This window comes from Gavialis gangeticus, unplaced genomic scaffold (assembly GCF_001723915.1).
Source record: "Gavialis gangeticus isolate Ggan-Ray unplaced genomic scaffold, GavGan_comp1, whole genome shotgun sequence".
Classification (NCBI taxonomy): domain Eukaryota; kingdom Metazoa; phylum Chordata; order Crocodylia; family Gavialidae; genus Gavialis; species Gavialis gangeticus.
The window spans coordinates 36534062-36548196 of NW_017729028.1; the positions used below are offsets into that span (position 1 = coordinate 36534062).

The window sequence follows — 14135 nt, forward strand, 5'->3', positions numbered from 1 at the left end:
TGCATCCTCAGAGGGAAGCACCCGGCCCCTTCACAGCTCAGGCAGGCAGGCTCGGGGGGGAGTAAAGATCAGGCTCATTGCTTTTCTTGGGCAGAGCCTGCCTTCCCGGGCTGCTGCCAGGCTGCGTGCAAGGCTTCCTGCAGAGCCACAGAGCTGCATGGAGCCTGGTGCTTCACTCCGCGGCCATAGGGCAGCAAACTAAAATTCCTTAAAGGAGTCATTTAAGGTGCAAAATGCACCCAAGTGCTGCAGCAGTTGCGATCCAGGCACATGGAACCTGGCCAGCAGCCAAAGCATGGCTCTGGCCAGCCAGGCTCCGGTTTCCAGTGGCGCACCCTGCAGCCACATGTGCCACCCCGCTTTTATTTAAACATTTTTTTTTAATAACAGGAGTTCCTGGTATCTAATTTTGCCTCCACGCTGCAAATATGCAATGCAGAGACACTATTCACATGCACTGCATACATTTTGGAGCACCTCAAAAGCCTTTGAGGAGCCTCAAAGTGCGTGTGCATGCTCATCTGGATGCACCCTATGAGACCTGGTTCAAATTCCCTTTCTGTGTAATCCAGAGCAGAGACTTAAAATGAGATCTTCCTACTTGGCCTTACTGCCTTCCTGGGGGGGTTTTACTTTATCTTTCCCATTAACTCTATTATGTTTTTACCAAAATACTCAAATATTCATTTCAACGGTGACTACAATCCAGGTGTCATCTTCCCCGGTGAGTACTGTGAGCACTGGTTTCTTGGGTATTACTGGGCGATCCAACTAGACCTCCTCCTCCCCTTGTTTGTCCTAACTAGCCTGAATTTTCCTCTTGTATTCAGAATGCAAAAAAAAAAAATGTATTTTTCAGCAAACAGTTCACCAAAATATCTTCTGAGCTGTAATATCCATATTCTTAGTCCTGTCAGTATGTGGCAATATTTCCAACAAAAATATTATTTCCATACCTCTGGTAGTACTGAAATAAATATCAATTCACATGCATACAGGCAAGTGGGAACTGCATTTTATCTCCACAGCAGCTATCTGTTGTCAGGCAGAGGGTGTGTTGGAGAGTTCAGTATTAAACAACATCATTATCTTCCTTTAGCTTGCTGAACCACAAAATAGCAGCATATTTTTGTATGCTGTAGTTCCTATTACAGGCACAGTGGGGCAGGCCATGCACTAACGGAAGTCCCTGATGCTGATGCTTTCTGTTCTTTGTAAATGAAGTTCTGGGCCCCTTACTATATGATGATACTACTTTACTGCATTGAACCACTTCATTGGTACTGCCTGCATCAATAAATTTTGCTTAATCAAAGTGTGTAGGGATTATTTGCTCTTTATTTTGCTGTGTTCATCCTCTCTTTGCTGATCAATTGTAGCTAAATTTACTATCCTAAACAGACAGTGCTTTAAATCACTAAATAAACCTGTTTATTCTTTGCACCACTGGTTTTCCACCTGTCAGAAGACTTGTTTGAACCTTAGGATTTCTATCCCAGAATAAGCAGTTTTCAATCAGTAAAACTATACTTACTCATATGTAGAAGCAGCTGTTAGGAATAAAAGTGTTTTAAATTTTTCCAGTGAAATGTTCCCCCTTGCCCCCATCAGAAAACACTAATTTATAAAACCCAACCATTTTCATAAGAATGCACCATTTTTGGCAAAGCTGGAAATTATTTCTTTGGTAAAATACAGTAGTAGGCAACCGTAGATCCTTCTAGATCATGGTGTATGCAAGAGAGGTCACCAAGACCTTTGACACATATGCCAGGAATATGAAGGAGTGGAGGCTGCTCGGACCTTTTCTCCCCCTTTAGACCATTGAGACACTCACTATCCAAATGCCAGACTGCATCCAGACATTCAGTGCCTCGATAGCTAATGCACGTCTAGGGGTTGAACCCAGGTCTCCCATGGGGCAAACAAATATTCTACCACTGAAATGCACCAACTTAGAGCATGTGTGGCATTTTTTTGACCAATTTAAGCCCTTTAAATGCTTGCATGAGTGGTCATTTAGATCAACCTCACCCTAGTTAGGTTGACCTAAACGTAAGCTTGCATGTTCCCTGGGCTTTGGAAGAATAAGCAGGGAATGAGAAGGAATTTCTTGAACCATCCCGCGGAGTGACACTCAATGTTTTGGCCCCATGGTCTGATCGTCCCCAGATGCCAGGATCAGACCTGCATGCCTGGGTTGGAACCAGTGGAGCCTTGGCTGGCCCCTGCACATTGGGACTGGATCTGGGGGGCCCCCACTGCCCCTGCATATTGGCATTGGGACCTGGAGTCCCATACTGCCAACTCCTGGCCACTTGTTGGATTAGGCCCTGAGGCCTGTGACCATGTGGGGTCCTAGAAGTGGCCGTGATCTCCCCTACCACCCCCTACCATGCCAAGTTGGTGTTAAACCAACTCAACCAACTCACATCTCACCCGTCATGTCTTTGATGTTAACAATGTTTAAAGGAGGCTGCTCTTAGTCCTCTCTGACATGGTGCTCTGATGTATCTCAGTCTCAGTTCTATCTTGGGTGACTCGGTGAACCCTGGCCTTATGGGCTATGCATGGCTCCAACCACCCCTGTACCACACCCCAAGCCTTGCAGATTTACTGGATGTTGTTTGGTCGATTTCCCTTTCCGTGCGCCACTGCCCACCCTCTAGCTTGCCTTGCCACTGCCCGCACCAGGGCTTCTCGCTTTAGGGCTCAGGTGGCCTCGACCTTACCTGGCCCCCTTCCAATCCTCTGCTCCCCTTCTCAGGGCTGGGGTCAGTGCAACCCTGAATGTTGTGCCTTCTCTGGCACTGGGGTCCCCATGCTACCATGGAGCCCCTATGAGGCCTCCTTCAACCCCTAATAGCCTCACCCGGTCCTCTAGTTTAACAACAACAACCAAAGCAATAACACAAGCCAATCAGCTATAACGCAAATCTAAGCCTCCTGGCTAAAACGTTCACCAAAACCACACCACATCTCTCACCTGTGTAACTAACAGCTTGTACATCCAGGCCTTTTCCCTTTTTCACCTTTAGGGCCAAGCTTTTTTCCTTGGTCAAACAGTGCTCCTCCTTCCTGGCTGCCAGCAGGCAGGGAGGGATGGAGAGAAAGGGAGGGCTCCCAGCCTCCTCTCTGGGTCTTATAGTGGTCAGCCCTGCTCCTTCCGGTCAGCTGACTCACCAGGCGTGGGCCCTTAGCTCCTCTTGGTTGCCCCTAGCAGCCAGCACCTGAGCCCATACTGCTGCTTTTCCAGTAGCAGGCACGTTAATACCCTGCTACAGGGCCCTTCACTACCTCTGTTTGGACCCAAGTTGCCAGGATTGAGCCCTGCACTGCCCTGAATGCCTGATCTAGGCCAGGCTTGTGGGAGCCCCGTGGGCTGGCTCACACAGTGACAGGGGCTGGATCTTGAGGGCCCCGGATGTAGTACAGTTTCTTGTCATCTTTGGGATCACTTGACTCTCAGTGGGGTGGGCAGGGTGTGCCTCTCTCATGTCTCATGAAAAATGTGGAAAGGGTCTTGGCCTTGGAAGGTCCAGCATACAATGGGAACAAATTTTCAAATATCAAATCTGGGGGGAGACAAGAAAACCATATTGCCTTCCCCCTGAGCCTATCCCCTAGATCTTATTAGGAGAACAGGTACCAGTTGCAGTTTGGAGATGTTTGTATTGCCGAGCTGTTTTTATTAAATGCAGAAGGTGACTCTGGGTCTGGCTGCAGTATTATCAGCATATGGAGCAATTACTTCCTACTATGCACTCCTAAGCAAGGACCATGGTATTCTTCATTGTAATTCCCATGACCACTTTCTCAGGGCTGCTTTCGCCTTTCAACCTCTTTTATACAAGGGGATTATGAGAGACTGGCACCTCCTACAAACCAGCAAAAACTCTGGACAAAAGAGAATCTTATTTTCCTTTAAATTTTGAATTGCTTCTGAGCTATAGGGCCTTCCTCCACTAGGACTGACACACAATGAACTTTTCAGTGTGCTAGTGTCTTTTTTTCTTTTGTTGTTATAAGGATGTTGAGCATTGTACTTCCTCCCCAGGGAAAGCCCTGTCTCTAGAATGTGACCTTTAAGTTCCCATTAAAAAAATGAGCAGATAACAAAATCCATTTCCATCTCAACTGTTGCTTTATTTGCCTTGTTTCCTTCAGTGGCTTGAAAGATTCATGGCTTTTTCCTCTCCAAGCTCAATGCTTTTTCCATATTTCATGAGGGCTTCATGAACTAATAGTGTTTCTCCTACTTCTCAAACTTCCTTGGTCCAGCTATTAACAGTGATGTGAAAAGAACTTTGCTTTATCTGCATTTTTTCTATCTTTTGAGAGTTGACAGTTTTATTAAAGATGGACTCAAGCTGCTAATATTAAAAGCATTATTCTCAGCACTCACAGTTTTTTAAATTGGGTTCCCAGTCCCGTCCATTATGGGACAAGGAGCAGAACTGGAAAGAGACTTTGGAAATAGTTATCTGTAGCAGGACACTAAGGTGCCTGCTACTCTCAGAGCAGAGGCAGGAACCCAAGTGCTGGTTGCCAGGACAACTGGTTAAGAAAGGAATTGGCCACACCTGCACCTGGTCAGCTGACCGGAAGGGACAGGGTCTGGCTCCCGCATAAACCCCAGGCCTGAGGCCAGGAGGGCAGTTCCCCGCTGGCAGCCAAGGGTGAAGGAGCTCTGCCTGAGTGAGAAAAGAAAAGAGGCCTGATTGCACGAGCAGCTCCTGATGCTGTTATGGGATGGAGTATTCCCTGGTAGGGATTGAATGATGTTTTAGCCGGGCGGCTTGGATTTTTGTTATAGCCCAGGGGCTTTGTGTTTGCTTTTTGACCAGCAGTTTGGTTGAGGCTATTAGGGGATGGAGGAGGCCTCACAGGGGACCTGCAGCAGCGTGGGAACCTCAGCCCCAGGGAGAGGGGGCAGTGAGTGCCAGTGAAGTCGCAGTGCCAGACAGGGCTGCGGAGAGCCTGAGCACCAGGAAGGCACAGAGCGAAACAGAACGAGATAGGGCTGTGGATAGCCCAGGGAGGACAAGGGGAAGGCCAAAGTACAACAAGGCCCAGATCAAACTGTGTCAGTATCATCTGCGAGGCTTGAGCTGTGGTGTAGGGGAGGAAAAGGAGCCAAAGATAGCACTCCCGAGCAGTGGGGCAGAAAATAGGCAGCCTCCCGCTTAAGTACATCAATTAATCAATGAAGATCTAGGCATGGCAGGCAAGAAAGCAGCTGGTTAGCCCATAACAGGAGGGCGGGGTCACTGATAGAAGGACTCCAGAAGAGGCACTCCTGTCACAATATCATTTTGATTTTGAAACCTTTCTCTCCCACCCCTACATTGTGAAGCATTAAATAGCATGTTATGAAGTCTCTGATGAGGTAGGTATTGCATAGAGATTTCTTCACTTGGTTGAGCCCACAGACCTATTCAGCTACAGGTGATAATTTCATGGCAGGGAATAGGGAAAGCTACCTAAAAAGTGTGTGAGCTTGATCAAAAAGTTGTGAGATTTCCTTCTAAAATGTTGTGGCAGCCAATTCTTTTCTTTTCTTTTCTAGAATCCATTTTCATGTACTTACCTTTGAAATATTTGCATAGGTCTAATTTCTATGAGGATTTGTTGGCGTGTGTCAAAATTATAACTACACGATTGTGCTTCTAACGAGGCGAATTCAGTGAAGAAACTTACTGCATGAGGAATTTCTTTAATAGTTCTATTTGGATGCCAGATACATTTACAGCAAGTGCATGTGCTAAGAGATAACAGCAGCTACTTTTGTAAGAGATGTTCTTATCTGTAGACGCTGATGTTCAGGCACTTACATACATTTTGTGAGCGCTTAAAACTAAGTAAATGGCAAGAGCATTTCAGACGGCTTTTTAAACACTTCCCTTAACATAAAATTTACCAGTCTGATGGCCCATGTCATGTCTAATGAAAAGTATTTTGATTTTTTTTTAAATATGCCAAGTGGTCTACAGAAATAAAACCCTATTTTTGTTTTCTTTGGTGTTTTTTTCCAGGATACATATCTGAGCCCAGGCCTGGGAACAAGAGTTATTGAATTTGCCTTCCAGCTTGGAGGAGAGCTTCTGCCCCCATGGCCTCTGATAGTAAATAATTCATTTATTATTGGACCAGCTCTGACTTTCAGCTCCTTTACACTTCGGTGTGTATATTTTTCACTATTTCCCTACTACTCATAGAGTTTCACGTGTGGCAGCGCATGGCACACTATTGGTTGCTACATAAATAATAATGTGTAAGACAAGAAACATTCAAAACATTATTTTTATGCATTCCAGGATTCGTTGCCTTCCTGCTGTCTTTGCTGCAGATGCAGAAAAAGCATCTCAAGCCCTAATTCTTGTAACAAGACCCATAAGTTTGGGATGTTCCCTCTAAACACTGTTGAAAGTATCAGAGCTGTCATAAACATGCATTTTTCAATGCATTTAAGCATATCATGTTGGATAGTAAAACTGGTTAGAACAGAACTACAGTCCCATTGAAGTTAAAATGCCCATGAGATTAAATTGATTTTGCTGGAATTGGATTTTATTTTGAAGAAAACCCCTTGTACCTGCAACTTTTCATTCCAAACTGTTTAATTTGGTTTCTGTATAAGCTAATACAGTACATCATTTCAAGTCAAAATAACAAACATCTGAAAGATTGTCAATTCTTTTTGTTTTGGTTTCAGAATTTTGCTTTACATAAATTGTCAGAATTTGGGGTTTTTTTCCCTCTGGTATGAAGTTAAATTTCGTAATATCAATAACCTTTATGAAGGAGAATTTCCGTGTTTTGCAGGTACCTGCAGGGAACACATTCTTGTCATATAATAACAGCAACTGATTCCTGTGCTCACTCCTTCAACTTACAAATGAGCGACTCCAGCACTTCGAATTCATTTTTTCCGATAGCCATTTAAGGTAAAAACAGCTTTGGGACTGGTGACAAAACCAAGGGCTCCTTCCCTCCCAGCAGAGTGCTCACCTCACTGGGGTGAAGAATCAGTCCTCTTTTCATTGCTTCTCCTTTTGATCCTAGGAGTCAGTCTTTGTCCAGTGGCCCAGTTTCAACAGGAGGGAAGAAGGTGGTGCAGTGATCAGGGCAGGGTAGAAGAGCTGTGCCCATCTCTATGGCATCTCTATGGCAGAACGGATTGGTCTTGTGAGATACACCAGGATGTTCATTGAGAGTCTGTGGTCGCGTCTACATGAGATGCTGAGTATGTGGTTATTACTACACAGTCAGTAGTATTTGCATACACAAGTACTAAATGCTTGAGCAATAACTGGTGTTACTGTGCTGTAGCATCCCCGAATGTCTTTCTGGTGATGCTGACTGCTCAGTAGCTCGTTACTATTGTGCAGTAGCTTCGTGTCCTGAGGCAAGTCATTTATTTTCAGCTAAGTGGCTGCATAAGCTTAGATTTCCAGTGGTGGAATGGGATCTGAGCATACCTGCTTATCCTCTACATACCTCTGAGCCATAGGTATATTAGCCCCATGATGAGCTGGTCAGTAAGATTTGTCCATAATGTGGCATGTTTGATCGATTTGATTAAAAAGGGCCATGGGCCTAGCCCACTAAAATTGCATGGGCCGCCGCTGTTGGGCAGCTAAGAGCCTCTTTTAAAACCAATTAAATACAGGGGACAAAGAATGAAAAACAGGGTGTGCACATGAAGGTCAAAGGGCCAAAACAAGTGCTCCCTGGGGGGATACCAAATAGAGCACGCCAGACAGCGCCCACCAGCCCTCGAATTCAGCAAGAGTGCCGGCAGCTACTGCCCAGAGATGCTCCACTTGGATTCACAACTGGAGGACACCAAGGAAAAATGCTCCAATGTCCCTGGGAAGCCTCCCAGCCAGAGCCTCCCACCTAGTTAGCCAGATGCTACACTTGGCCAGAGCCAGGAGGAGGTTGACCAGGAGGTCCTGGGCCTTAGTGGGGCAGCGGATGGGGAGGGCATAAATAAAAAGGTGCAGGGAAAAGTGCAGCCAGAACCTCAACAGCAGGTTATGGAGGAGGAGGTGCAGGGGTTGTGGCATGTTTGACATGAACAAATAGCCAGATAAGCAAATAATGGTCCACAACTGAACTTCAGGGATCCCAGAGATGTTATCAACCCATTGTGGTATTCAGAAGGGATTTCTGTTCTGACAGCTAAGCAGAAGCCAAAGACCATCTCGTCCCACCATCAACCTGTAGCCAAAACCACCCATGCTCTTACAAGAGCCAGTAACTCTAGGCATCTCCCTTCATGAGGACATATTTCTCTTAGATCCAACATTCACCTCTTTTCTCTGGTTTCCTTAAAACGAAGTACAAAAGGAGTTCCATCTCCCTGCTTTCTCCATACATTTCAGGTAGGATCATGTAATCAGCCTTCTAGGGGCCACAGTTTACAAACAAGAAACAAGGCTAAAGAAAGATCACTCATTTGTAGAAAGCTGTGCACAAAGTCAATGTCAAAGGCAAGGTTCGAATTAAGAGGCTTCCTGCCTCCATTATTCATCTTGTTCTCCTGGATCCTGCTGCCAATGGAAATGGGTTCTGTGTAGTGAAAAGGTCCTATCAAATGTGAGACAGGAGTTTATGATTAATTAAAAAGTTTGATAGCGGCTACAATTGTTCAGGCACTGGACATGATATTTAACTTCCCGGCTTCATTCTCTACAGCTGTGACATTGAGCTAACCTGACAAGTTGTCAGGCTATAAATGTTGCTGAATGTTTAGGAAGATCTAAATGCTGCTATTCCTAATGTCATATTTTGCAGCCACACCTACAGTAGAATTATGTATCAGCTGAGCCACAAGTCAGGAGAAGAGCATTTTACGTAAGCAGATAGGAACAAGGAAATGCACTGACCCATCCACATTACACCGAGTATGTTGGAGTTTAAAAATATACTGAAGAGGAGCAGTTGGGTTGGATATCAATCATTTTACAGAGCCATGTGGGCATAGAGAAATTAATATATAGATGTATATTTCACTCTTGAATTTTGTGATCTTTCACATGCTTCTTACCTCCCCCTGCCCCTTTATTTTCCTTTTCCAGTGGGGAAAGAAAAGGAGAAAAAAAAATCCAAAGGAAAACCCTAAATGAAGATAATATCCATTTGTTTTGCTGAAAAAACTATAACAACATTTTAATTTTGTTCTTTTGCTTTTTGTGTCAAACACCATTTTGACAGCACAATTTTGAATGAATCTTTTCCAAATGTGAGTTTTAAAGTCTCAATGAGTTCTGCAAAACAAGCCAACCTTGAAATTTCAGCTCACGTAGCCCACACTTATTTGAACATGCAGGATTTTCTATTCAGAGGGTGCATCTACATGTGCCAATTTAAGGCACATTAGCCATTTTTAAGGCACATTAAGGGTGTGAGTCTACACATACACATCCTAGAATAATATTTACTTAGAAATAGAAACATTCCCATTTTTGCTTCCTGGAAGAAAATGCAGAACCTCCACTTCATAATGTCCAATTCCAGCTCTAAAGAACACCCTTTTCTTTCTTGATTCAGGATCATTTCTAATTGGTCTTTTGAAAACTAGTTCTGTGAAGGTCAAGGATCTGTTATTGTTGGGTACTGGTTACACAGCATTGTATTAAAAAAAAAAGAAAGGTCATTACACAGTTTATACATTCAAGGTGCTTTTATATTGCTCTTTTACATGTTGATTCACTACTCTATGCTGTATGTAGATCTGAAGATTAACCATAAGATAAACTTCTCTTAAGACCGTAAAATGATTACTGTACAAATACATCTTTAAATCTTGAGTAACTTTAAAGTTTAGAGAAAAAGATTTTAAGTAAATGAGGGAAGCTGGTAATCTGTCTTCTGGGTTTACACTCTTGTAAGTTCAGTGACCAAAGTATACTTGGCTTTGCAATCGGATTTAAAACTGTGTACTAGTTGAGATTCTACAGAGATACTTACTGTGCAGTAGTGTCGCATGGCACAAACCGTGATATGACACTACTGTGCAGTAGTAACCAGCGACTGTGTGTGCAGTAAACCTCACCAGGAAGCCATGGAGGGATGCTACTGTGCAGTAACATTGGTTACTGCACAGTCATTTAGTACTTGGGCATGCAAGTACAAAATGAATGTGCAGTCAACGTTTCATGTAGATGCAGTCAGAATGTAGTTCCTTTAAATCCAGCCTATCTATGTTGTGCAACTTTGGAGGACATCATCGAATTTTAGTTCACCTGAATTTTTAGTTTGCTTATCAAGAACTGTCAATGATGTGAAAATTATCTTTAAATTATTGAAATAATTAGAAAAATCTAATGCCTTATAGAATCAAATGAGGTTTCCAGGGAGGGCAGGGGGGTTGTAAGTTTTACTTTTAGTGTATATATGCATATATATTTTATAATACCAGGATATGGAAATTGTGTGGCATATAGAAGTTAACTTAGCTTGATTATGTGCCCTTTTCTACAGGGCAACCTCCATCCAGAACTTGCATATCATGACCATATGTTTAATTGTAGTATATAAGATTCACTAAAGGTTTCAAGAATGTATTACGCTGAGAAAGGAGAGCAATGCCTAGTTTAACTTGTTCCCAGTGAAGTCAATGGATAGGGTCAGGTGGAACCTTAGGGCATTTTTTCATGTGCTTTGGGATGCAGCACCGAGTGCTTTAATTAGCAAACCACGCTAATTAAAAGCGTCCATGCGTCATGTGTATCAGTGTCCCCATGCTGAAAAATAGCAGTGCAGTGCTTTGACCTAAACTTCATTAAGCGTGTTTTATTTCAAAGCTCCACCACCACCATTTTTTCAGTGTGGTGACACTAATGCATGTGATGAGGAAGGCTGACAGAGAACATCAATTGCCATGCTCCAGCAGACTTGATTAATTGAGTCTGCTCCAATGCACTGAATTTCTAGTGCGTCGGAGCAGGCTCCCTGCATGTCTAAAGAAACCTTAGAGATTTACTGGTTCATGGAAGTACTGATTTCAATAACAGCAGGATTAGGTCCTAACAGGGTGTACTATATGAGACACTGCATTGAGATAAGAGCTGCATCCAAACCCCGGTGCCTTCTTGGGGTTGAAGCATCTCACTCAAAAATGCACTTTAGGAAGTTCCTTCCGCTCGGGATCTGCATCTAACAGCACTGACCTTTTACAGGATAGCCTGGTAGATACTGCACACACCCCTGGGGAGCAGGAGAGCTTATTTCTAAGCCTTTTCCCAGCTGAAGGGATTCAAACCCATATTGCCAACTTGCCAGGAGAGTGTCATAGCCACTAAGCTATAAAACTGTCTGGGTAGGGGCATTCTGCACCCCTCCAGTTGGAGAAGCTTGGCCACTGTATGGAGAGGAAGGCAAGAGTCCTCAGGATAGATGGAGACCAAGCAAAAGGGCTTGTTACTCTCTATCTCAGCTTGGGGGAAGGTGTCCTGAGGCCTGGCCCTGCTCGCTCCTCAAACATTTTACAATAGTCAGTCATTGATTAATAAAGAGAAATAACCCAATGCCAGGAATTGGAGCCTGAGCTTTCGCTGTGGAATGCATTAACCACTAACCTATACAGCCATACTCCATTTTTCTTGCTGTCCTTCTTGCCGCATGGTTTTTGCATTCCTTTATGCCCAGTGTCTCAGCTTCCTCGGCACGAACAGTGGAAGGATTTTCCCCCAATGAGCTATTCCCTCAATTGGCAGATGGGGCACTCTCCTGGGAAGTTGGAGACGTGGGAGTGAATCCCTGCAGTCTGAAAAATCTCTAGATCTCAGGGCATCTACTTTCTAGTGAATGCCCCAGCTACTATGCAAAAAATGGGGTCTTCCTTCTCCAGCTGTGTTTTTAGGTGATCAGGGCCATGGATATATTTTATGCTCAATCCAATTATATGAGTGCACATTGCTTGTATTTACAGCCTGCCTGTGAGATCAGGCTCCTCCAAAGACTTAGATGGAGGACAGGCACCTTCCTGTCTTCATTCTGGATCATGGTGGAGCTTAAGCAAGAGAAAGTATCTCACTGATTAGACTGGAGTGCTTTGGTACATGCTCAGAAGCTCTTGTTTAGGCACATGGGATTTTTTATATGTACACCAGAGGAATTTAGGCACCTGAGGTAGGAGATGGAGGTGGATACGGGAACGGGGTTATTCTGTGTCACTTTGTGAAACTCAGGCACCTAAATTCCACCTGCATCCCATTTAGGTGCCTAGTTAACCAGTCTGGATCTGCCCCTCGCACAATCCCAGAACGCATAACCTGATATCTGGAATTGGAGCCTGAGATTTCTCTGTGGAGTGCATTAACCACCATCTTGGCTCCACAACTGTTTTTGCTGCAGTGTAGCACATTTTCTTCCTTACTCAACATACACAAAAACTCTGAATCCCTTGTGCTTTCTGTTCCCCAGACCTCTGAGGCACATTACCCTTGAGACAGCTTTAGTGACCTGGCCGCACGTTCGTTCAATTCACGGTGCAATAAAACGAGGAATAAGCAACAGTGTTATTCCACCATAAATGTGCTATTACTTTGTCACTCACTCCTCTCACACCTTTAATTGCACTTGGGGCTAGTGCTTCCAGCCTTTGGAGAACAATCCTGTGCGCTCCAGACCAGAGTCCAAAGTGGCTTGTTCCCAGTCATGACTCACAGTATACAGCGTACCCTCATCTTGGTAATATTTGTATCTAGCTATGGATCCTCCTTTTGGGCTTTCAAAGGGCCATCCATACTTGGCAGCCTGTCTGCATGTGCTCCTTCTAAGACATCAACCATTATGAATTGAGTAGCGTATGCAAGAACACATGGCCACTCTTGATAGACACAGCTAGTGCTAAAGCGTAATGAGCCCCACCCACTGAAGTCCATGGGACTTCTCTGTAGGAATATATCTACATGTGAGACTTCCAGTAATACTCAGTTTTTGTCACAGGTGTCCCAACTCTGTGTTTTATTCTACGGCAGCATCAGGTTGTTTGATAACATTTGCAAAAGCCCGTGCTACTTAACTTGAGGTTCTCATTTTAATTTGTAGGGCCACTGAGCATGTGATTAAGGGAGTCCCACAGGAAGGGGCAGGACCCCAACTCCCTAAAAAGCATTCTTTTGAAAGAAATACAACCCCTAGGAAACATCCAAATGCAATTTGTCCCTCCCATAAGTATCGTCTATTGTGAAGAGGAACTTTCCTGCATTCTCTTCACAATGACATTTTCCCATGAGACTGCATTATATTTGAATAACGCCAGGACTTCAACCACAAAAGAGTTGCCAGAATCTGATACCAGCACAATGGTATTTCCTGCAGACAGAGATCCATCAAAATGTAGACGGAGCTTTTAAATTATCTTTCCACCCCACATGCCTCAGGATGGCTGTGGGGAGCTAGGGTGATAGGCGGGCAGAGAAGTCCCCAGCCAGCCCTGACAGCCTGGGTGGGACCAGCTGCCAAGTGCCTGAGTGTCCTCAGCTGGTGTTAGTGAAGTGCTTGGGTATGGCTGCTCCATATGAGCAGCAACCCTTGCAGGGCTCCTAAGGCTCCCAACAAGACATTCGCCTAGTCCTGGCTCTCAGTTCCTAGTTGTAATTCCTGCTCTTTGATCCCCTGTTCCCTAGTCTGGTTCCCTGTCCCTAATGCTCCTCTTCCTGCCTGAACCTCCTCCTGTCCTTCATCCTCACCTAACTCCTTCCTTGCAACCAGCTTCTGACGCCCTTCAGCCCTTTGGACATGGTTGACCTGTGGCCCATGTGTGATGGCCAGAACCAAAGAAATAAATAAGCAATAAAGATGTGCTTCTTGGAGGCATTTGGAACTTTTGTCTAATATGCAGCTTGTATTTTTGTAACCCGCAAATGTAACTTGTAACTCTTTGTAGAACTAACTAAGCCTCAAAGACAAAGCTCTAACTGTAAAATTAGCTGACCTAATAGTTCTTTCTCACTGAAAATTTAACCTTGATAATAATAAAAACTGGATTCAACTGCCCAACTTATCTAGTACATTTCAAGAAAGGACATCTCAAAAAAGCATAGTCAGAGAGTTTTGAAGGGGCTAGATTTAGGCGAGGTAATGTTAATTTTAAACCTGAAGATGTTGTGTTGCAATTT

General features: G+C 44.2%; 1 long non-coding RNA gene across 1 annotated transcript in view; it reads left to right on the forward strand.

The window, feature by feature from the left end:
- The first annotated feature begins 4817 nt into the window (after positions 1 to 4817).
- LOC109300120 overlaps positions 4818 to 14135 on the forward strand; it is a 12806-nt gene continuing 3488 nt past the window's right edge. Inside the window, exons 1-2 of the long non-coding RNA XR_002098131.1 lie at positions 4818 to 4935; positions 8499 to 8503. This is a non-coding gene — a long non-coding RNA (uncharacterized LOC109300120). The remainder of the gene's footprint in view (positions 4936 to 8498; positions 8504 to 14135) is intronic.